Genomic DNA, 26,471 nt, shown 5'->3' with positions numbered 1-26,471 from the left:
ATGTCACTATTGTATCTCCCTTTTCATCCTCTTTGACTTCTTCTTCTTCATCTATAACACCAGTTTCTAATTCACTTCCTCCATATAACTCTTCAATATATTCACCCGCCTATTGACCTTTTCTTTCGTATTATAAATTGGTGTACCATCTGTATTTAACGCATTATTATATTTTAATTTACGCACCACAAAATTCTCTTTAACTTTCTTGTATGCTCTGTCTACTTTACCGATGATCATTTCTGTTCCCACTTCTGAACACTTCTCTTTAATTCACTCTTCTTTTGCTAATTTGCTCTTCCTGTTTGTAGTATTTCTTAACTGTCGTTAGTTCTTTTAGCTTGTCGATCGCTAGCATTCTTATACTTTTTACAGTCATTCATCAGCTGCAATATATCCAAGGTTTTCTACCAGTACTCCTTTTTCCGCCTGAGTTCGCTTCTATCGATTTAAGAATTTACTTTTTAACATTCTCCCGTCCTTCTTCTTCTATATTTTCTACCTTATATTTTTTATTCAGACCTCTTCCAATGTCCTTTTCAAAAATCGTCTTTACTTCCTCTTCCTCAAGCTTCTCTAAATTCCACCGATTCATTTGACATCTTTACTTCAGGTTTTTAAATCCCAATCTGCATTTCATTATCGCTAAATTACGGTCGCTATAAACATCTGGTCCTGGATATGCTTTGCAGTCGACGAGTTGATTTCTAAATCTTTGTTTAACCGTGATATAATCTATCTGATACCTTGCAGTATCACCTGGCTTTTTCCATGTGTGTATTATGATTTATAAATCTATTACGATTTTTAAACCGGGTGTTGGCAATTACTAAATTATACTTCATGCAAAACTCAATAAGTCAGTCCCCTCTTTCATTCCTTTTGCCCAGCCTGTATTCACCCACTATACTTGCCTTTTCCTTTTTTCCATAAAAAATTATTATTATTTTTTTATTTTTATGTTTTTATATTAAAAACATTAAAATGTTTGGAACTTTCCAGAGTAATACTTCATATGTTATAACATTACTAAATAAATAAATCTTTAATTGTAATCTGAAATAATAATACGTTACATAAATCGCTTAAAGAATGGGTTGATGTGCTGCTCCACAGATAAAAAAGGTGTTCTTGTCCGGTATTTATAAAGGGAAAGAGACAATGATAAAACCTTGGTTAGAATAGTATCGCGTAATACATACTGTAAATTATAAAATACAAAAAAGATGCGATTAAAATCCCGTAGTATGTATTTCAAATACAAACATATAAAATAATATTATGATAAATAAGTAAAGAACGGCTAAAAATTTATAATTAAGAAGGCGTAAGCGAAAATTATTTTAAGCAATATTTTATGTAACCGTTGAACGGGATGCTGAAAATTGAAGGTTTTTTAAAAAATGTTATCCACCGCCCGAGGTAAAATTGAATTAAAACTATAAACGTTTCCGACGAAAGATCGGAGTCGTGTTATAATACAACTTCTTAAAAAACGTATTTTATAGCATTTCCGGTAGTTTTTGAAACCCTTTTCGCCGACCTTTGTTGCTGTTCTTACACTTATGTCAGCCGATGTTACTTTGGCTGATTTAAAAAAAAAATTAAACAAAGCGGACGCTATTCAAAATTCGGTAAAAATAATGCGTAATATTTGAATTATATTTGTCGATTCCTTTTCAGTTTTAATAATTGAAATAGGACTTTCGGCGATGCATATTTTTTGTGTACGTGTAGACACTCAAAATCGCTGTCGATGCCGGTTCATGTGCGAGTTATATTTAGGATATCGTCGGCAAACGACTAATCTATGTTGCGGACGGCTTTTAAAAGGTTCATCGTATCTTTGAAACCGTGTCCTGTTCGACCGCCGTAGTGCATTGTTCGGTCAGAGTGGTTCAATTTTATATTAATTCCAGATGAGTTGTTTTTTCGATTATAATTTTCTGTAACGATTTTTTTTTGTTTTGTTTATTGTTCTGAAGCAATAACAGATCAGGAAAATAGGTGATTTTAGAAAGAGGTGGAATCGGTCGTATCGTGCGCTTAACAGCCAAGAAACATTTTTCTGTCTTCTCTTGTTTTTATAAAAAAAACATAAATAATTCTCAGCTCAAAGCGAAGAATTAACATCTTAGGGCCTATTTGAAATTTAATTACAATGTTAGAAATCGCGTTTCCCATTTAACTGCCGTAATTTTCCTTACTTTTAAAATAAAAAATATAATATTTTAATAAACGATGATTATTTTATTAACATTTTCATACCTTGCGTAATTTTTGAAACACTCTTTATTTTAAAGTTAGATTATCTCATTATTATTATTATTATTATTATTATTGACATTATTATTATTGTTATTAACATTATTATTTTGCATGAGAACTAGTAATATATTGCGATAAATTAAATAATTTGTCGTGTAAAATAGTTGTATAATTTTTTAATTAGTTCTATATTTTAATTCGCTTATTTTATGTAACAGGGAATAGGTAATAAATATTTACATTAAAAAAAATATTAAAATAAATTGTCTAAGTAATACGATTAATAACGTGAAAAAGCAATAATCATTTTATGAGTAATTTCTGCAGGTTCTGTTCAATTTAATTGAAAATTTTATTTAAACTTTACGTAATATTTTTCAAAATAATAATCATATCATATTTGTTTGCTTGGCATTTCTCCCGCCACCACCCCATTTGGTCGCCCTAAAGCACAAGACCGAATGTCTGTGCCACAAACGGCTACTGAGCCTCGAACATTTTAGCGACCGGTATCCTAAATAACTCCTAGAGCTTACCTAACAGCGTGAACGGACTAAGCGCGGTGCCACACACCACCGGCATGCGTGTTTCTACCGCTCGCTTGTCATTTATTTTCTTAAATGGGTAGGCGTACCCCGTCAACTACTAAAAATATATATGACATCCGTAAATTGAAATTTATTTCGTCGAGGCAACAATTCGCTGCCACGCCTAGATCGCTGAATGCCAGCAAGTACCTGTCCACCATATTAAAGCGCTTGGAGCCTTAATTGGCTGGTGGTCAGCAATGTGTATATCTTTTGATTAGCTTCCCACAGCAGTGCGGTAGGAGTCTTTTCCCTTACGTAAACTACTGATGTCGGTTGAACAAATCAACCGCATCAAGAATCTCCCAAACGGTCCGACAATGCGGTTCTCGCCACATTTACTCGCCGCTTGTGAGTGGCCTATTTTCCCCTTGACCTCTAAGTTCCGGAGTGGCTCGGTCTCTGGCCTCCCCAAGAGCAGGGCAGTCAAACATCAGGTGTTCATTGATGGATCTGCCCGCAGACGCACAGCTCATCAGCTACCAGGCGGAACCGAAACAGATATTGGATTAAATTAACACGGTTGGTGAGCACCAGGGCACCCGCCCTTAAAAACGAGCTCGAGGCATACTATCCCCCAGATCCTGTATAAATTTATACAAGGATCTTCCCTTAGTCGCAGGGTGACATTCCAGCCACCATGCATCCATCACGAGGCTCTGCAGCCTCTTCCGCAGGCGGGAGATGGGCAACTGAACGAAATTTAGATCCGTATTGTGATCACCGTTCCTCTCCGGTATTGGCCCGGCTCGAAACCGCATCCCAAATATCTCGGCCTCCCGACCTCTTCGCAATTTCTACATGGCTGCCCGAACTTTCACCGCTAAATCGATTGGGATAACGTTTCCCAATACAGTGGTAGCCTCGTAGGAGGTTGTTTTAAAAACACCAGTGCATACAATTATGGCTCTGCGCTGGACACTCCTTAAATTTTGAAAAAGTCCTCTATTCATATCCAACCTATGCGCCCAAACGGGCACCGCGTAAAGAGTCATGCTTTTAAAGACACTTCGATACACCATGTACATTTAACGGCCCGACAACCCATAGTCTTTCCGAGCAATCCTCCTGAGTTTATGCATCACCGAGACGGCGTCCACCGCTAGTTGCTTAATGTGGTTGCTAAACAGCAACTTCTCATCAAACAAAACACCTAGGTACTTATGAACTCTAACTCGGCTGATTACACAGTCTTTACACTTAATGTGGGGGTTCCGACTGTACGATAATTTGTCTGCATCCTTGAAAAGCGTGTACTTCGTCTTGGGCATAGAAATCTTTAAATTTTGCCTGCCCATCCGGCCTTCTGCGGTTGACAAAGCCGCCTGCACTCGATGTACTAGCTGCCGTCGTGAGTTACCACGAACTAATAGGAGACAGTCATCGGCGAAAGCCTGGGTCGTGGCCCCTTTTGGGAATGTTAATTCCAGAAATCCGTCAAAGCCCGGTAGTTTCCCTTAGATAAACTACTGATGTCGGTTGAACAAAATAACCGCATCAAGGAACTCCCACACGGTCCGACAATGCGGCTCTCGTCACATTGACTCGCCGCTTGTGAGTGGCCAATTTTCCCCTTGACCCCTAAGTTCCAGGGTGGTCTGAGTTCTGCCCCCCCCCCCCCAGAGCTGGGCATAATATTAGAAAATAATAATCGTGATAACTATTTCTCAAAAAATAAATAAAAAGTAAAATACAAATGACTAAAAATAATTGTAAGATACAGTACGATCATTTTACCGCCCATTACGTGCATTACTTGAACAGTCTCTAAAGAAAAATTTGCGTAAATTATCATCGCAGGCAGGAACATCGTACGGGAGTGCACAAAGGTTAAAAAAAAAGGTCTACATGCATACCGTATACATGAAGAGAAAGCTCTTAACTCTGTTAAAAGAATAAGTTTCTGCCAGTGGTTTGTCAAACGGGTGGAAAGTAATGGGATGGGCGTACTGGATTATGTGTTTGTTAGTATTTTCATCTTAGGGGTTACATCAATCATCAATCGTCAGATATTAGTCGACACAAAATCTACACATCTTACACGAATCGTCGCTGCACTCGCAGAAGGTAGGAGTTTGATGCGCGATTTTTCGATGATGAATTACGGGCCCGATTTTTCTACGTAACCCTTGTCAGTCCGGCGTACCAGCGTATAATTATGCGATTTGTAACTCTTCTCCAGCCTGATGAACGTTATTTTTACCTGTAACAAGACGGGGAAACGTGCCGTATATCCAAAAACACCGTGGAATATTTGGAAGAAACGTTCGGTAATCTCATGATCTGAAAAGGTCTGTGGCCCCCTCGTTTCCCTGACTTATCGACACCGGATTTATTTCTCTGGGGTTTTCTGAAAGGACATGTACATCGAGCAAACCCGCGTACTCTACAAGACCTGGAGCTAGCCGTTACGGCACAGATGAATTTCCTACGAAAGATGTCAAAAAATATCGTGCGAAAGGTTCGGACCTGCCTTCAGGAAAACGGTGGACATTTCCAGCGCTTGCCGGAAGACATTACCGGTTGTGCGTAACTACATTCCACGAATCAAATGAAACGCGAGTATCTCTGTGTTATAGTCCGTGGTGGAATTATAGTGTGCGGTATCATGGTGTGCACGATAAAAGCGATCTCGCTGTATTAGTACAATAAGTTAGTACCGGTAAGAATATCAGTACAAAATATATCTCGCAGCTACCTGTTGCGAGAAAAGACTATTCTACACTAAGGGCCGTATAATTTTTAGGTATCTTACTTTGTTACTGTGTCGTCAAAACGATTGTAGAAAAATATTTAATTACACATTTTTATAATTGAAGCGGTCAAAGATTACTTATTAGGAAGATAACCGAAAATATTTGTAGAATTCTTTATTCACGTTTATTACGGATGTAACGTAGAGTTACGTTAAAAATCGTACTTATCTTAAGTGTTTATCAGATTATTTAAAAAAAATTCTCATTAATAAAATGATATTATAATATATATATATATATATATATATATATATATATATATATATATAGTGTAATGAGAATAAAAGTACGCTTTAAAATCTCAGGTAAACATACAACATGACTTGTTTTTAAATAGATTTATTTAATCTGTACTTGCTCGTATAAATATAAGTTTATATATAACAAATTACATTACTAACGTAATGTAAATTTAAATGAGTGAATCAAATGACAGAAATATTAAACAGGTAATTAAAACAGTAGTTAACATTTTAATTTATTCATCGATTTATATTTACCTCGGTTATCTCTTTCTACGGTAATTAAAAACTAGTGCGGTTATGTTTATCAAAGATTTCCATGATTTTTTTTGTGGATTTTACAGTCGGTCGACTTGTTTTATCCAATATTCCACTCCTTTCTGTTCTACGCTAATATTTTAACCGCAGCATATTTACTACATATTACAAATTCAGTAAACTTTTTAATATAATTCAATATTTATTTTCCTTACGGTTACTATCTTCCACAGCTCCTTATATAACCGGATTAACTAAATCTGGAATTTTTAAGACACGGCCCGCCGATCTACCTCGTCTCTGCGACAAATTTCCTCCTTTCCCGCTGCTGTAAGTCACAGTTTTGAATTTTATCGATTTGTTGGGTAAAGTTAACAAACAACACAGCTCGTATTTGCCAAAAGAAATTGGACAAATTAATTGAGAAAGAAAACAACTGAACTTATGTTAAATCATAACCTTAAAAACTAAAAAGAAATTATGAAAATAACATAATTTAATGATTTAAATTATTGATACTTGATTAGATATATCTATATATATTAGATAATATATATATATATATATATATATATATATATATATATATAGTTGATTAGAATATCAACTGAAACAGCATATGAACAATGATGTTAAATGAAAAATAATTACATGAATATACACTTTTAAATACAGATTTTGACAATATACATTTTTGACAAAGCCTGAAAAACAAGAGAACATGAAACACCTTAATTTTAGTTGTAAATTTAGAAAAACATAACATCAATAGAAAAATGTAACTGGCAAACAGTTGTACTACTGACATATACTATAATGTGACAAATAACAATGAACGGATGCCATTAACTTAGATAAACGAATTACAAAAAATCTTAATTAGCACCGGCCTTTTCTGAATTAAGAACATCAACAAAGTTAACGTTAAATAATTAATACATGCGATTCTAGTTTATTGTAGGAAAAGGCCACAATGATATTCTAGTACAAAAAGAGTTAATAACAATAATCAAATTGTGATAAGTAAACATAAAAATATAGAGTTAATTACAATATAATCGCATTGAAATTAATTGAGCACGTAAAATAGGTTGCAGCTGAATAATGACAACCTCATGTAAGTAACCTGTCGTGACGGTACTTAAGTGAAATTGAAACTTGAAAGGCATAGGTATGTTCCACAAACCTTTACTGATAAAATAACTGTTTAAACGTAATAAATAATGAAAATTAAACTTGCCTGTAGCGCACAAATATCAGTAAACGACGAACTCGTGAATGAAGGTGAAAGGATACAAACAGTAATTCCTGGGCGTAGTCCGCAGTGGTGAATCAGGAACGCAGGGGTGAGACGTGGTGTAGGGTTAGACTAATACGTAGTAGATATGTAGCAACGAGGTTGGAGATTCTGGATCTAGGAAAATGTAATCTGCGATTCGAGAAGATTCGACGGCGATAGAAATGGCAGTTTGTAGTAATTGAAGCGCTTTTAGGAGAAACGTAATATAGTGAATTTGAAGAACAACTTAACGAAGAAACGAGACTGGACGAACATAGAAAACTGTGAAATCATGAAAAACTGACGAGTAGAATTTTCGACACAGGAATACCGCATCGGGCATGCGAGTATGGAGGTGATGAAGAGATTAGCACAAATCTTGAGAGCGAAAACGTAAAAAGGTGTCTTTACATTGTGAAAGCCTGTTCAACTCTGCCAAAAAGATGTCGTGAACGATAGGAGGGAAAAACCACAGCTAGGCAGTGAACAGGCGAGAGTGTGTGTTGGCAACAAGAGTAGTGTCTTAGTGTTAGTATAAGAACGATTAGAGAGCACGTGTTGGAATTCGAGACCGAAGACATAACAAAAAATAATTCTGAATACGCAAGTTGAAGAAATGACTTCAGAGCCGACAAAGAGAAAATAGACTTCTAGGAACTATGACAATATTGAAATTGGTTGAGAATAAAAAAACACTAAGCCTAATATATACATTAAGATTAAACAGCAATGAAATAATGCGTGATAGAAATGAGCTAACACCGTAACCTTGAATTCATTGGAATGAAAACGACTTTATGCTAAACGGCGTAAACACGATTTAATAATAATATGTGAAATTTGTTTAATGTGGAACCGCAGAAAGTCTAAATTATTTACGATACTTTGTTTTAAAAGATTGAAATTTTTTTAAATTGATAATTCAAATTCTACTTACGAATAACTTAAAATTGTATTTCCCCAAATCAAATTAACAACCTCATCTGGCATAACATAAAGTAAATGAAAAATGTAAATAAATAGGGAGTTTGTAAAATAAAATATAGTTTTTTTTGTTGTCTGGTTTCCATCGCCTTTTTTCGAGAGCATTCCAGCCGATCCGTTTTCCGAGATATTTAAATCGTACAACTTTCTATCTTTTGTTATTCAATTTTAATGCGTCTTGGTGGGTTTTTGATGTTTTTCAATATTTTCGTCTTTTTGAAGAAAATGTTTTGACCTATTTTCACTGCTTGTTTTTCAAGTTCTTAAATCTTTTCTTTGGCTTCACCCGATGTTTCAGCAAATAACAAAATGACCCGATGGGTCATTAATAACAAAATATTAGTATTAATAGAAGTAGTATTTATTTTTTTTTTAAATAAAATTTTTGGCGATTTTCCTCCCTTACATGGACAAAAAAGATTTTTCTTTAGTGCACCACGGAATTATTATACTGATAAGTATAACCTACGCAGTCTTATCTTTTTTTTTTAGTAATATATGACAAGTGAGCTGTGGGAGACAAAGCGAGTGGTGTGTGGCTTCACACTTAGTTCGCTCATGCAATTAGATTACTTACATTCAGAAATTTCTGCCTGATGTAAAAAATTGCAAAACTATCCTTCTTCATAGCTTTTACAAAATTTCATTAGTCCTATCATGATATGGAGACGGGGGAAAAATATTTTTTTTGGTTCAATTAAGGGTTCATGAATAATATTTTTCCCATTTGGAGAAGTTGTCTCGTTTCTTCCACTCTTTGGTAACATAATGTTTATCCCTAGCTCGGCTGTCTCATTCGCATAGAAAACACGTGTACTTAGTGTAGCCTAACAAAATAGTTATAACTTTCAAATCACCGCATATGTTCCAGCTGTGTTTTTTTAATGTATTTTTTCAAGAACGTCTTTCATCACATCATATGTCTTTTTCAAATTAATACCGTAAGCGTTTGGTATCTAAGGATATTTGTTACCTTGTGTATTTGAACCACTTTTAAAGTATGCTTGGACGAATCTACGAAAAGATGCCAGTCCTCAGGTTTATGAACTTGTGCAAAGTGCAACATAAGCTCATAAATATTTGTGCAATAAATTAAATTATTTTCATCAATAAAGTTCTGATAAAAGTTCTTTTTGTCGGCTTCGAAAGCCCGAAATGTTTGTATTTTTTTGAAGAAAATTTCAACTTTGCAGTCTTGATCCTAACAGTCAGCTTGATTTTCTGATAATTTTAAATCCCTAACCAAGTCATTTAATTCACCTTGTGATATAAGAAGATAATTCAAAATTATTAGAAGATAATTATTAGAAGATAATTCAAAATCAAAATCATAGTTGTCTTCTTCAGTACCGCCTGATTCTATATCGTTACTTTCGAAACGTACATTCACAGGCGGCTCAGGAACTGGAATAATTTCACTGTGAGGTACGGGCCTGGTTGCAGATTGCAATGAAGGACATTTTACAGTACGTTTAGATTTTTAAGAAATTCCAGACATACTTGTTAAACAAAAGGAACAATCGGTTACATGATCCTTTGGTTCACGCCAAACCGTAGGTACACCAAATGGCAAAGCCTTCCGTGTACCTTTCAGCTATCCTTTTAAATATACAGCAAAATTAGCGCATACTGTACGAGAAGCCCACGTCTTATCCTGATCACCAATTTTACACTGAAAGTACAAACGATATGATTTTTTAATTAAAGGTGTAATGTTTTTTCTACTTGATGTTACGGTAAACTGACCGCACACATAACAAAAGGCATCCACGTCATTTACATATTTTCGAGGCGTTATGACACTACACTGTTAAGAAACTTAAGACGGCAATAAGACTGAACAAAATTAATTCATTCCTAAACCCAGTGCTTAATACAAACAACACAGATGTTTTCACCTGCATAGACATGATTAATCTTGTCCGTGAAGGCTCAGTCTTCAGTATTAGATGTGATGTCATAAAATGTGACTATGATATGATTTAATTCTTTGTTTAGTAATATTTATTTACGGCTTACAAATTATGTTAACAAAGTTAAACGATAAAAAATGAGCTAACAAAATACAATATAGGAGCTTAAAATGCTAACTTACGTTGAAAAATGAAAAAAAATCCTTTAATTAAAATTTAAAAATATTTCAAAAATGGTGGGTATAGAAATATTTGTAGTTCATATTCGTTTTCAGCATAAAAAAACAGATTAAAATCACGTATCGCATGTTAGGAATCAATAATTATGCTTATCCGTGTAATCAACGGTAGTTTTAACGGTTAAAGAGGAGTGGCAGTCGGAGAAAGGAAAGCCGCTGATAATATGGTGGTGGTAGCGAAGAGTGAAACAAAGTAATCGAAATGCTAAACAACTTAAATGAATCTTGTGAAAATCAAGGAATGAGAATAACAAAAAGAAAACATAGCGCACGGTAACTGGTGGAAAAGCGGAGAAGATTAAGGTCAGAGTGGGAAATGAATTGTTAGGGCAGGTGGAGAAATTTAAATACTTGGACGGCATTATAACTGAAGACCTAACCTGTACCGCATAGGTTAAAACGAGAACGGCTAGGAGTAAGGAAACATTTAACGGGAGGAGAAAACTGTTGTGCGGAGAATTAAGAAAGACATCGGCAAGATCTTATATTTGAAGCTGAAATGAGGATACTAAAGAACGCGAACAGAAGGCGAATCGAGGCGTTCGATATGCGCGTGTGGCGTACAAGATTAGTGTCAGACGGCAAGGTCGTGTAACGAACCGTAAGGTATTAGAAAGAACGAAAGAAAGCAGGAGAATGTTAAATGTAATCGACAGGAGGAAAAGGAACCGGCTGGGACGTTATATGAGAAGATATCTAACGGGGGATGCGATGGAGGGATCGGTAAAGTTTTCAAATGCCGGATGGAATTATGGGATACGGAAAATACGAAAAGACAAAGAAATTGGCACGGTGTAGAATAAAGTGGTGGTTGGCCGTGGCAAGACCTGCCCCGATGGATAAACACAACGAATGAATTATAAAATTTCATCGATAAAGTAATTTCGTTTCTATAAAAGAAAATCTTTTAATTCAAAACGATAAAAATAAAAAATAAATCGGAAGAAAGATTTTTTAAACGGTTCGTAATTTATTTAAAATGACACCAGAATAAGGCCCTTTCTCTTAATAAGCCAAAGGATAGTGCTGAGATACGCTAAAACAGTTATTTTTTTTTGGTTTGATAGTAGTGGATATCGTAATGTCTTTAGAATATAGCAAAGATAGAACGATCGTAAATATAAACTCAAGGATAAGTCAATATAGTTAATTTTCTAAATATCGGTCTATATGATTCATACTTACGAGAGACAGATAATGATGTGACAGCCCATTTTTGATTTTAAGAACTCGTTCTGACACGTAATAATATGTAAGTAGGCGTAATAATTATTTAATAACGACGTCAACGGTTTTATCCATGTTTAAAGTTAGACGGTTAAAATCCATCCGGCGTATAATTTTTTAAACTGTTAACACGTAAACTTTTCAATTCCTACTAAATAATTTGAATAAATAATACCGAAAACGATACAACCAAATGATTAAAAGAGAACAAAAAAACAACACTTACGAAATGCTACAGAAAAATTCAACCGCTAATAAAAAAAAAATGATAACTAAAACTTAGCTGCGGGCAGTCGAAGTTGAAGTAACAAAAAAGATTCTCAATAACGCTTGAACTTAACGTGGAACTTTTGACTGTAGAATACTAGTTTTATGGAGTTAAGTAATCGTTTAAAAATAAAAATAGGATTTGTTTGTAGAATTTAATTATTTGATAAACGATTGTTTAGGTTTCTGTTTATTATTTAACGAAGCTATTTTTGTTAAAACTATTAATTCATCGCGTAAGCATTACGCTTGTCGCGTGGGATATAATAAGTATTTTGTATCGCATTAAGATTCCTACGCCTTACCGGGATTTATCCCTAGATCCCTTCAGGATGAAAAGCTTAGAAACAACTCAGCCGCGACGTAGGTCGGGTGGTTGATGATTCATTGGAAATTATTAAAAGTTATATTTCAAATTTTACGCTGCCAAAAACAAACTTTAAAAAGTATATTAATATAATTTTCCAAATATTTGAAAACGTTTGAATTTTCGTGAAATAATTATATATAACGATTGTTGGAACGTATCTGGAAAACTTAAAAAAATATTCGTTATTTATGAGCCGACCAATTTAGACTAGAAAATAAAATAACAAATACAATATTCCATTAGGTTTTGAACAAAACAGATCGATCGGTTAAGTTGTATCGACCCGGGAGGTTCGATATAGCAGACAAGCACGCTTCGCTTATGCCCCGAACGATCCCATCGGTGTTTATTTTATTTATTTCCCTATTTTTTTATTTTTATTTATTTATTTATTTTATTTATTTATTATTTTTTTTACAATAAATTTGAAATATTAGTGATAAATGAGTATTTCTTCCTGTAAAAAATTTAAAAATTAATTAATTTGTCTGTTATTTATTCGATTATTCGCATTTCTATGTACAAATAGCACTTAAAAGTAAATTATAAATTTATGTAGGTAAAAAAAAAATCAATCGTAGCAATTATTTAAATAAAAAGCTATTTTTATACAGTGTCAGGAGATTCAACGATGAACATGCACTAAAAAATTATTAGGAAATGGAATGCAGTCGTTATAATTGTTAAACTTTTTACACCGTTTTTAGATTATAATTTTTTAATTATTAAAAAAAAGTCACGCGTATTCAAGGGTAAGATCGCGTTAGGGCTGTAAAGTACGCGATTACGTAATTAAAAAAAATAATTTTATTTTATCATCGGAAAGTGAAACGACGGCTTCAAGAAGTTCAGTAATTACCGACTTATTTCGGATTGAAGAGGGTATAATCGCAATCGTAGAGCGGGAGACTGGAGAAATAAAAAATTACATCTACCGTGTTTCTACGTTAAAGGGTTAATTAAATTATTTAATAGCGATAAATGGAAGAAGTCGAGACGACACGCAGTAGCCGGCAGCAAAGCTACCCTTTTCCGCTTCCGATGACCGACGACGAGAGTCGTGCGTGGTAAAACGATACGTAACCGGACGCAGCGGAAGAAGAACAACCGAAAGGGCTATTACGGCACAGCGGTCGTGGAAGACGACCAAGTCATCACGGTCGCAGTCTTCAGAGGCGCGCGCTACAGACCGTCGTTAACAGTCAGTCGTCTGTCGGCCGTGGGCGGAGCAACAACGCGGTCTGATCGTACGTACATCGGTAGATGGATATGTGGTACCGGTCGCTGCGCGATCTATCGGACGTTACTAGCACTAAGGTCGCCGTTTAACACCAAAATAGACTCTCGTCTAACTAGCCTATCTTTCTCTACTATTATACAGATAATATTAGTTTGTCTCCAAACGAAAACCAGGACTGTCGTACTATTTATTCTATTGTGTTTGCACCTAAACTCATTCTCGTTAAAAAAATTTTTATCGTAATTTAACTGTGCGCGTAATTTATTTATTTTTATTTATCGTTTGTGCTGTTGCTTTGGGCGTTTTAAACAGGTAAATTTATTTAATTTTTTGTTATTAATAATTTTATATTCGACTATAATTTTATTGCGGTAATGCGATACGGTTATGCAGCATATTTATATTTTTTTTATTAACGGTTTCTACCCTAAAAATCTATTCCGTTCGATATATTTTTACGGTTTTTTTTTTCTTTTATTCGACGCGGTTAATTAATATTTCATTTCATCTAGTTAAATTATCATTTTTAATCTCTATTTAGAATTAATAAGCAATATGACGAAACAGAATCGATTATTAATCTTTATTATTTCTACATCGCATCCAGTGGAAAATTTTCTAACCGGTTGACATTATCGCCGGTAAGGTAAACAGCGCTTGTTTTCTTTTTTTCTATTCGTTAATATTTTAGTTATCTGTTTTATTTCCTTATCGAATATTTAAAATCGTATCGCTAGTTTTTCAAATTTTATTTTATTATTTTTGGCGTAATTCGTTTTAATCTATTATTGTTTTACCGTTGTTTTAGATGGAAAAAAAATAAATTAACAATCCAGAACAAGGGTAAGAAATATATTTATAAATAAATATAAACAAATAATTGTCGAATTAAAAAGCCGCTATTTTTGTATTATGCGTTAAGTAAATTTTGTTTAGTCTTAAGTGTTTTTGCCTTTTATGCCGATTTGTTTTTTTGTTCATTTATTTTGAACTTAGTATTTTTGATGATTTTTATGGGCTTCTTGATACCTATAAAAGAAAGATAAACAGTACATACGATTACTTCCCCTGTTTGTTTGCTAATCGTACTCCGTTACTTCATCGGTCGTACAGCGAGGATGTCGTTTACATCCTCACATTGATCATAATCTAAATGAAAAAAACATGACTCGCGCTTAACTTTAAAACCGTTCAGATTTACTTATAAAAAATTTGATACGTAACTTATTTCAAACCGTTGATTTTTTTAATAAAACCATTTATTTATACTTATAAAAGTAAATTAAACTTTATTGAAATCGTAATATAGGTCGCGTCAGAAATAGTAGATTTACTAATCTGCGGATAACAAAAAGGAAATCCTCCCGCGCTTTCTGGAAGGATCTTCGGGAAAGTACCGAATAAATTCGATCAGATCAGCGATAAAAAGTAAAAGTTGTTCCTAATATTGTATAAATTCATAAAATCTGTATGTAATTAAGAACATTTTTGAAGGCATTAATTTAATAAATATTTGAGATAACTATTTAAAAAGATGTTAAAGGCGTTGGAGAAAATTAATTATTTTTTATATAAGTGCTATTTAAAACTCGTGGATAAATAATAAGAATTTTTTTTGTTGTAAAGACAAAAATTTTTAATTAATCACTCGGCAGATACGTTAATTTTTTTAAAGAGAAATTTAACCCGCTGATATCTTTTCTTTTTTTTAGACTGAAATATCATTCTCTATAACGAAAAAATATTACTGTTATTTGAAAAATTTATATATTTTTCGAATAAATTACTATTTTTTTTAGTAATAAAACCGATACGGTTTGATTTTTCTTGCGAACGAAATTAATTCGTAAGCGTTTCGTCCAACGAAACGATTTAAAAATCTTTTTCTATGTACGATAGAATTTTAATATTAACGGGAGCGTTATTAGTGAAGTTTTACCTAACTTAGAGAATTTTGTAACGGTTTTTACCCCCTTACTTAAAAATCTGTCGTAATCCGATAAACGAATGAACTTTTTAAATTACCGATACAGAATTTTTTTATCCTGTTATGTAATTAATTTACCTTCTGATATAAATATAGCGGTATTATCTGCGAAGAGAAACGACGAAAGCGATATTTAGAAACTTCGGTACTTTTTCGGAATCCGACACCTACATTTTTCAGTTTTCTCTTACAAATCGGTGGTATTTGCAGAGAAATTATAAATATCATCAAATCAGACTAAACCTACGCTCGCCGGTCAATACCTCCAAATATCCGTCGATTTGGAAGAAAAAATTGAAAAAAGTGGCGATCGGATTTCGAAAAAGAACCGAAACTTTAAGGCCGGCTATAAAAGAAAAGTATACCGGAGTCAATTTTTAGATTTTTATGGAGTCAGAAGAGATGGGAATATCCAAAAGGAAAAAAATTATTCTTCCGTAAAGAAAATATTTTTATATTTTTGAATGTCGACAGTATTTCATTCTTTTATCGGGGTTTCGGAAATTATTTCAAAAAAATTATCGCCTATTTCTCGTAAAAATTATAAGAATAATTTAAACGCTGTAAACCGTTTATTAATAAAGGAGTACATAAATCATAATATATGTAAATAAATCGTAATTATAATTTATTATAATTCTTCCGTAATCGTGTACGGATTATCGATACGGCATTAATTACGTCTGAAAACGGGACCGGTGGGCTGAAATATACTCCCGATAAGTTAAAGATAATATTTCTGTTGTCCGTAAAACGAATCTTCTAAATTTTCGGTAAACTGTTAAATAAATTAATAATAATAACGATAACGATTAATTATCAAATTTTTTTGAATAAATTATTAAATGTCAAATTGTCTTAAAACAGAACGCTAAATTTGTCATCGGTGTAACGAGAATTTATTTTCTTTTTTGTACGTTATATTCCTATCTGAAGTATATAATCTTTAAAAAGTCATAAGGAGTTGTTTTCAAGATACAAAAACAGGTCGAATGATAATTTGGCGCTCGTAAATATGAATTTAGTGTAAACCTAAATTTTATATTTATCAAATTAAACACGTTAACTTATACTAGTGTTTATAAACGTGTAATCTCTACGAAAAAGAAACGTCATAAGTAACGTGCGTTAAAAGAAAAAGAAATAATATCAACCACATAGATATGGGTTTTTTTATGTTCCTACGCAACCGTTTGGCTTACGAGAAAAGATCTATTTATGTTTTCCAGTTTTAATAAATGATACTTACGTATTAACGCCACCGCAGCTACAGCTTTATTTGAAAACAAAGTAGTCAATCGGATTTCAGTGGAAAATGAACAGTATCTTTATTCATTTTAATAAACGGTTATTTATATTTATTTATTTTATAAATATAATTTAACCAAACTTAACCTACGCTTGCTAACCTTGACTTATTAACACCGTAATTTTTTGAGTATTTATTTAATAAATTCAGTAATTATTGCAATTATTTATTATTTAAATAATCAAAACACTCCTGTGAATTAGTCAAGGTTAGCTAGCGAAGCGAGCGTAGGTTAAGTTTGGTTAAATTATTTTTATAAAATAAATAGAAATAACCGTTTATTAAAATTAATAAACAGACTTTTTTGAATCTATGTTAAACTCCATATCGGCCCGTTTTCCACCGAAATCCGATTGACTACTTAGTTTTAAAATAAAGCTGTAGCTGCGGTGGCGTTAATACGTAAGTACCTAATAAATTACCGAACCGTTAAAAAAAACTCCCTCCCCCACCGATTTATTAAAATAAAATTAAAAACATTTCTTTTATAAAAACAATATTACTCTGCCGATGAATTTTTTAAATAATATTAATTAAAGAATAAAAAATAGGTCCGAATGTTCTGTCGTTCGTTGTTCGGTATGTATATAATAAATGTTTTCTTAAATAATTTTAATTAACTCCTGAGTTGTGAATTATTTCTAAATCGAGTTTCTTCTTGTATTTACTTTAATATTTCAAATAATTAATAGGGGCTTAAATTACATCTATTTTTCTTTAATATAATCGACGCTCTGATTAAACAATTTCCTTAATTCATCCAGGAAAATACCATCGGTGAAGTAACAAGTCTAATCGTATCGATGCGATCTATATATGTATTACTATGTATCGATCGGGATAAAAGATTCATTTATTTTTCTAACCGACGCCGCAAAAATTTTTCCCCTTTTTTTAAACAGATGAAATTCCTGTACTTCACGGATTTAGGAGCTGAAAATTTGTTGAAATATTCTACGAAAGAACTATGAAAAATGAAAAAAAATTACCTTATGAAATAAGTGCTGCGGGCTCCTGTCGACTTTTTTTATTAAAAATGGACGTCAATTCCGGTACTTAGTTTTTGAAATTTCGGTCGTACGATTTCAAATTACATCTATAAAACAGACTATATATAAAAAAATTCTGGAAGATTTATAATAAGTTATATACCGAATTTCAAAAATGTTTATAACCAGCTATGGGATTCTAAAATCGAGTTTTACTTTATCGAGAAGTAATTTTTAGTTACACGAGGTGTAAAAATTTTAGTTTTTATTTATTATGACGGGTATTTGCGAGTATATTTGTAAATATAAGGAAAGGTAAAAGTACAAAATCATCCGAAAATCCGCCCTTTTATGGCCACATAAAAAATATAAACCCGGTTTAAAATAAAAACCCGGGAAATTAAAAAATTATTTTAGTACGCGCGAATGCAATTATATTATATTATCCCTCATTTATATATTATATAAATAATACCTTCCATTATTATATTCCTTCATTTAACTTTACTTAAATGAAATTAATTTTGATTACTGCAGGAAAGTAAAGTCGATTTTTATTATCGATAAACTTTGTTCGAGTAGTATTGAGATTATTTTACTAAGATTAATTTCAGTAATAACATAACACTTCAGAAAAAGTAATTAAGTACTGTCGCTTTGTTTCTGGTCTTCGTTTTTGGTATTTAAAAGAATATTAATTTTAGAGATTATCGTAAATTTTATAACTAATATTTTTGTCCATTTTTTAACGTTTAACCGTTGATCACACTCTCCCGGTTCGATTCTTTATCTTTTTTTCCCTTTAATGCGCATTCAAGTCTTATCCTTCAAGGATAAGGACGGAGCGATTTTAATAAATACTTCTTTGTTTTGGTGATTGCATTTATATTTTTTTCCGAATGAATTAGCGGACAAAATTGTAACGAAAATTAACTTGCCCGGAAAGATAATACGAACTATTTTTTTCATTTTCTTTTGTCATTATCAAAGCCTTTAATATTAATTAAATAAATGTATATTATGCGACGAGCCTTTAATGAAAGCCGTTATTGCACGATCGCGAAATAAGTTTGACGCGAGTATTGACGACCGTCGTAAACTTCGCATTAATGCATTATTGGCCGTTTACAGAGTATTTTTTCTACGGCTGAGAAAATATTGGCATTATTGATTTCGTTTTTTTTAATTTTTCAAAGAATTCTATAAACAGTACATTTCTACGGCGATAGGTTATTAACGATAAGTTCTGCCTTTTCTTTAATATCGATCGGTATTAAAGACATTTCTTCTTCAGAATCCGACATAATTAACAAAAGAATAAACACCGTAATATAGAAACTTAGTTACCTATTATCGGCGTACTTTCGTATCCGGAACGACCGTTACATTCAGAGGATGAGACGAAACGGCGATTTTGTGGCGCATGAAAATGCCATGCGACATCGGGATTCGAACCCGGGTCCTAAGGATGAAAGGCTACCAGTCCCGCCTAGGAGGCCGGCAAATTGCTTGCTAACTACTAAGTCAAATTAAAATAAAAAAATCTGATGTGGACACCGCTTAACTTCCTTGTACGGTTATTAAATTTCATATACCCATTTTTAAAAGTAAATAAAATGTTATTTTACTAATAACATCTGATTTTTTTTAGATTTTTTTCTATTGTATTATTGTAAAAAAAAATACAATTACAGGTTAATAATTATTAATAAATCAATATATTTTAATTAAAAAAAAGTTACAAAAAAAGGAAAATGAAAAAAGGAAGAAGTGTTACAAACCAAAATAAAATAGACAGGAAGAAAGTGTTGCAAATGAAGAAAGATTAAAACGATTAAGAGAACATGATAAATACAAAGAGGAAGAAAACGTTAAGACCAAGGAAAGAATAAAAAGATTGAGAGAGGCTGATGAATACAAAGAGAGAGAAAATTTGAAAACTAGAGAACGTGTACGCAAATCAAGATCAGAAGAATTATATCAAACCAGAGAGCGATTAAATGAAATGATGATCAATTCCGACTTGGGGAGAATATTTTCTCACAATATCAGAGGATTAATGAACTAAAAGACAAGTTGTTGCAATTTATTAAAGATCGGGCATGTATTACTCAGCGTATATGTTGTTCTTGTGAGGGTCTATTTTTCAGTCGCTCTCTATTTAACCTTAATGTAGATAAAATTAAACAGAAATTCCAGAATTATTAAATAAAATTAAACAGAAATTAAAGTAGAAAATTAAAAAATAATACGATTCTAAATTATAATTTTCAATTAATATTAAATAATCAGATGTTTCACCGAATCAATTACGTATGCACATATGTAATAATGCCTATTAAGTTATATATAGACATTTTTAAAGGTACATAAAATTTTATTTCACTAATAACTTCTAATATGTATTTTATTATTATTATTGAATAATTATTTATTGTATTTCTTTTTTACAATCACGGGTTAATAATTATTAATAAATCAATATATTTAATAAAAAAAAAGTTAAAAAAATAAGAAAGGAGATGTCTGATTTGCACCGATGTGCCTTCCCTGTGTAAGATCCAAATATTTCATTAATTACAATTTTATTTAGCTATAACTCTGGAACCGATGAAAATAATTACCGCTTATGATATAAATCTCAATGAGGACTTATTACTGCGGTTAAGTCCAAAATCCAAATTTTATGGAAATTTGGGCTTTTTTGGACACTTTTGGTTCAGTCGATCGCAATCAAAAGGGGAGGTGCACAACTAGATGTTACAACAGTCCTAAATCCAAAATTTCAACATCCTACGGCTAATCGTTTTTGAGCTATGCGAGATACATACGTACGTACATACATACATATGTACAGACGTTACGCCGAAACTGGTCAAAATGGATATTTCCGTTGAAATCAGAAACCGAAATTTTTCGCAATAACAATTCTTTACGTACAAGGAAGTAAAAATATCCGATACATTCAACGATACCCGCTTCTGATCGCTCAGCGGTCGAAAAGAGTAGCATTTCTGATCGGTTACATTTGACTCTTAATGAGAGTCATTATGATACAGGTTCCAGCCGGGTAATTCAAACTTATAATACAACGGTAGAAAAACAAATGTTTTATTGCGATCGGTAAATAATAATAATAATATACAGATCGCGTCAAAAATGCTACTCCATCGATAAAAATAAAGGAACAGGTCCGGCAATTATCTAATGGATCAAGATGAATCACGGTAAAAGCCTTTAAGAAATACACTTAAATAAAAAATTAAAATAAATTTGATTAAAACCCTTATTAATTGATTATTTAAAATATAAATACGTGCAGTAACATTAAAATAAATACACAAAGATACTAAACGTATAAAAAATAAATCGTTATTCAGAAATCATCGAACTAAATATTGTTTTATCACAATAATTCATTTACGTACCTCAGATAATTCAGAATTAAATAATCGTTTCTGTAAAAATAAACAGTTTTATTTAACAATAAAATAGTTAAATTGTTTATTGAAAATAAACAATTTTATTTTAAATAATATTTTTGCAAGATCTTTAAAAAGGTTCGGCAGTTTATTAAAACTAGTAACGGACATATTTAGACCAATTTTCGTAAATCCAAGTACTGCGTTAAATTATACGAAACCTATCGTTGGATTTTTATAACTTGATGAAATATATCCTGGTATCAGTGAAATAATATTAAAAGTACTTTCGAGAAAAAATTCAAGAAATCTATTTTTTTTAAAAGTCCGGAATACATTTTATTGTTTTTCAAAGAAATATAGCTCGCGTTCGTCAGCAGTTTTCTTTTATTTTTTTTTATCGTCACGTAGGTTCCTTACTTTTGTGTTTATTTTTTCCATCGGGTGTTCATTACTTACAGGCCTATCTCAATATTTTAAATAAAATCAAAATAGAATAATAAAACCAACAGTCTTCAAAAAAAAAAAAGTTTGTAAAAACGCAACAGATATATTTTTTAGTAAATCTTCTGCTGATTTCTTAAGTTGAAATTTAATAGTTTATTGTGAATTTTAATTTTTTTAAATGTTTATGCGCAGCGTACAGCGGCTTTTTACGAGAAAAACACTGTTTTTCTCGTGAAAAGCCGCTGTACGCTGCACATAAACAAAATCACTTCTCTTTGGATTGTTTTATCTTATCCTGGTAGATTTTCATCCTTTTGCTGCCTTATGTTCTTCTCTCTGACCGTTTTATTTTGTCGCTTCTTGTTTCATTCTGAAGTTGCGTATTTCTCCGTTTTTGTTCTGAAAAGCTCTCCGATAAATATTTCTTCTTTTTTTTTAATTTCTAGTTTAGATAAATTTTTAAACCGATTTGTTTTTGTTTTCCTATTTTCTAAAGCGTCAGGGTTGATTTTTGCAATCCTATCTTTGTTAAATTTATAGATACGTTCACCTAATATGAAATTCAAACGGGTCCTTTTGATAATCATTCTTGTCGATCGATCTTTCTTCTTTCATTAATTTTAAGCGACCGTAAAACATTGTCCGTTTTTTAAGCGTGTAGACTACGTTTTCAAATCTTGTAGAAATTTTCACGTTTGATCTTGAAAACATTTTTGTTAATTTCTCACTCGGTGTATTTAATTTAAAAAAGTTGTTTTAATTATTTTAACCGATTAAGTAAAAATAAGTAACAGAGCGGCAACCAACGGCCTCCGATTGGAATTATCATGTGAGCGACTTCACGGAGACAGTCCGTATCAAAGTACGAACTCGATGGAATAAGTTCAGGCTGCCTAGTCCTCCTACGACCTTACACGGTATCCGGGAGAACGCATTCGAGAAACTTTCTACCCCGAACAACAGAAGAGACCGAGTCATCTTAATGCGGCTGAGGATCGTGCACACAAAATTACACGTCCACCTATTTGGCTCTCTTCAGCTGAATTATGAGGCGTGCAATGTAAAACGGTCCGTAAACCGCTTACTTCTACGTCACCCACTTCAATTAAACCCGGGTTCAGATGCGAAGGGGTTGTTCACCGGAAGAAACGCATCAAAAGATTGTTGCGGTTTCTCTCCGATAGCGGAATGAAGAACTCGATTTAGCGGTTTTGTTTACGTGTGACACCTATTATACTTGTACGCGCAATGATAGCGGTTTAGCGGTCGTATTCCTGTTTCGATATTCGTTGTCCGATGTTTGTCGTCTATTAATTACTTACGAACACTTAGTTTTATTTAAGTCGCTAAAGACCGGTATCGTCGATGCGACTACAAACAAAACAAGTGTAACTTTATATTAAAGACTAAAATAATATGTAATTTATCTAAAAATTTGTCTACGAAACTGATTTTTTTTAAACGATATCTTTTCAGCGATTTATTTATAAGATTATATACAATTCGTAGATTTATGTAGAACGCTTGAATCGAACTAAATTACAAGTAATTTGGGGAAAAATGTAGCCATAAGTACGATTTATTATTATTATTTGTTGCGATTAAATATTACGTCTAGCGATAGTAAAAGTGAACATTAAAATAAAGAAATTCGATTACGCAAAAAATGGAATATTTACGAGGTTTTTTAATTTAACATTTGTTTTTATAGAACTTTAAAGAGAAAATTCATTCGTCGGTATATCATTAAAAAAATGTTTACGATAACATTTAAATAAATAATGTACGTTTTTACATTTGAATAAACCTTGAGAATAAATAGATAAATGTATATACGGTATTTAAATGTATTATTGTGTGTTGAGTTCTGCTTGTACAGTATAATAAACACCGACTTATACAGCGGAACGTTTGGCAGAATTTTTTTTTTCGGAAGTATAATAGGGAGAAAACTTTCGTTACCTAACTAAAATGTGTAGTATAATAGGTAAATTTTTTTATTAAATTAAAAAGGAATGTTAAGAAAGTAGTAGTATATATGCGTGGTATTTTTTCATCTAACAAAGTTAGTTGTTAAATGGGATTAATTAATTTAGTATACTCGTTAAAAAAATACCTATATATATATATATATATTGTTTTTATTATTAATTAGAAGCGAATAGAAATTATTAAATTCTAGGCGATAGGTATAGTGCTGCTGAAACAGCTATATGGGTAAGAAAAAGTATTGGATCGGTCAACATTTTGGTTACAATGGTTTTTGAAAATCTTGACGTTTATGAATATTCTAATCGAAAAACGTTTAGAAAACACGCTAATCGAAAACATACACATATCCGCAGAGGATATACGTATGTTGTCCTAAATTTTGATAAATATCTATCTGAAATTAAAATATTAAAAAAAAAATAATTTGACTCAAGTATTTCTATATGTGAAACACTGATGCCCTTAAATTTTGAATTTAACAAGGGTGCATCGTTTTAATATTAAATCTTTTAAGGTGGGAATCGTAGAAGCTTGAAATTCAATACAGCGGTAGTATTATACGATTCGTTTACGGTACTGAAATTTTAAGTCGATCGGACTTAGCGGTAGGGATATAATTAGCTTAATTTTGTTAAGAGTTTTCGTTATATACTTCCAAAAACGGATTTCTAAAAGGTAGTGAAACCCAGAAAAAATATTTGTTTTTACATAATTTCTAACTTCGGTCAAACTTTAGCCCCGATCCGTTAAGGCAGTAGGCTATACCCAGAATAATTTTTTTTAAAGGTTACGGTAGATAAATTACGGCATCAAATTAGACCAAAATATTTCTGCGCCTGAAATCGTACCGTATTAGTTTTAGGCGCTCTAGAGACAAACGGGTGACGCAGTACTCGACTTCACATTTTATTTGTTTTTTTTCTCTTAATATCATGTTGTCTTTTCTGAAGTATCGATGTTTATATCTTTTGAAAAAACCTTAGGTGCACGTTATGAAGTCAAGACCTAAACAAAAATTATGTGATGTAAACTAAACGCTGCTACGTTCAGCGTCCTCTTATCATCGAGTGAAATATCGCCAGAAATTTAGAAACACTGTAGATTTCAAATTTTTTTATTTAATATCGATTTTTATTTTGAATATTATTATTATCGAGTCGATCGATTTTAAATAATAACGATAAAGTTTTTTTAATAATTTATTATAATATATAAATTTATAATTTATATATTATATTATAATATAATATTATAATTTAATTTTATTAAAATTTTTCGCGATCACAACACTTACATTACTTCTTACAAGGATGTGAAAATCGAGATTTATAAATAAGAGTTAATTATTTTAATCGGCACAAATTGTTTTTATCGGTAACTGGTCCCTGGTTATTGAATTTACTGCTGTAATAATTCGATTTCGCAGATCTTCAAGAGTAGCAGGCTTAATCGGTAAACCCACCGGGTCGGTGTAGCGGTTAACTCGTCATCGCAAATCAGCCGATTTCGAATTCGAAAGTTCTAAGGTTCAAATCCTAGCAAAGGCGAGAATAATTTTTTTTACGGATTTGAATATTAGATAGTGGATAAAAGTGTTCTTTGGCGGTCGGGATTCAATTAACCACACATCTCAGCTACGGTCGACCTGAGACTGTACAAGACTACACTTCATTTACCTTCGTACATATCATCCTCATTCGTTCTGTGAAGTAATACCTTACGGTAGTTTAGGAGGCTAAACAGAAAAAATATATAATCCTGCAGTAAAAGGCTACATATATATATATAAATGTATAGATAAACTTGGGCTTATATATATATATATATATTTCACTTTCTTGTGGACACGATAACTGCTGTAATTTTGCGCCAATCACTTTCAAATTGTTCCCTAAAAATAAGCTGGACCAAAAATCTCGGCCGAGTTCGTTAACGGCTAAAATCGGACCATGGAAATGGAAATAAAGGGGGGGGGGGACTTTTTCGAAAAATAAAATATTGCTGCAACATTCAAATTAAGTAAAGTATCGAATTCGTTGAAATTTTCTGCTGTTCTTTGGGTAAGGACCTAAAACTTATGTAAATAAATTTTTTTTTATATCACCAACCATCGGCCCTGCGGGTGAAAAAAGTGGGGTTTTGAAGACAAAAAACCATACCTACCTTAATTGGCACAGTATCGAATCGATTTGAAGTGTTCGTTAGTCCTCTAAACATTACCTAAAACCTTTGTCTGAAACAATTTTTGATACGGCCAACCGTTACGGCGAGGGATGATCAAAATTTTTCTGGAATTGTAAGAAGATGGGCTTGTCGTACGCTAAACTTGCGAAAGGTTTTTCACACGAAACCGTTATCGTATAGAGTAAATCGGAAGTTTTTCTTAATTTTAACGCGGAATCTTTTTTATCCCCTACTTAGTCCCGGTGAAATCTACCTCCGCCTTCCGCCGTGCCGAAAGGGATTTTCTTATAAAAGTAACGTAATAACTTTATCTAGTCTATAGTATTTTTTATTACTTTACGTTTATTTTAGTTTATATTAATTACACAGTCCTTTACAAGCCGCTAAAAGAAAAGAAGAAGATTCATTTTTTTGTATCTCAAATTACATTTGTAATCGATGTCGTAGATTAGAAGCCGTAAGTAAATTTTATGGAAATAGTCAAATTATAAAGGAGATTCCCTTGAAACGC

The 26,471-nt window shown here is 32.4% G+C and overlaps 1 protein-coding gene across 2 annotated transcripts in view; it reads left to right on the top strand.

Moving 5' to 3' along the window:
- LOC142330487 (extracellular serine/threonine protein CG31145) overlaps positions 1-26,471 on the top strand; it is a 514,347-nt gene that overhangs the window by 7,149 nt on the left and 480,727 nt on the right. Inside the window, exon 1 of one of the 2 annotated variants that reach the window (XM_075375767.1) lies at positions 13,776-13,942. The exons of the other annotated variant lie outside the window; for it this stretch is intronic. The gene's annotated coding sequence lies outside the window, so the exon portion shown is untranslated. Of the gene's footprint in view, positions 1-13,775; positions 13,943-26,471 lie in introns of those variants that run through there. 2 annotated transcript variants of the gene reach the window in all.

The sequence above is a fragment of the Lycorma delicatula genome, chromosome 9 (assembly GCF_047948215.1).
Source record: "Lycorma delicatula isolate Av1 chromosome 9, ASM4794821v1, whole genome shotgun sequence".
Taxonomy (NCBI): domain Eukaryota; kingdom Metazoa; phylum Arthropoda; class Insecta; order Hemiptera; family Fulgoridae; genus Lycorma; species Lycorma delicatula.
This window is presented reverse-complemented; position numbering and strand designations above follow the sequence as displayed.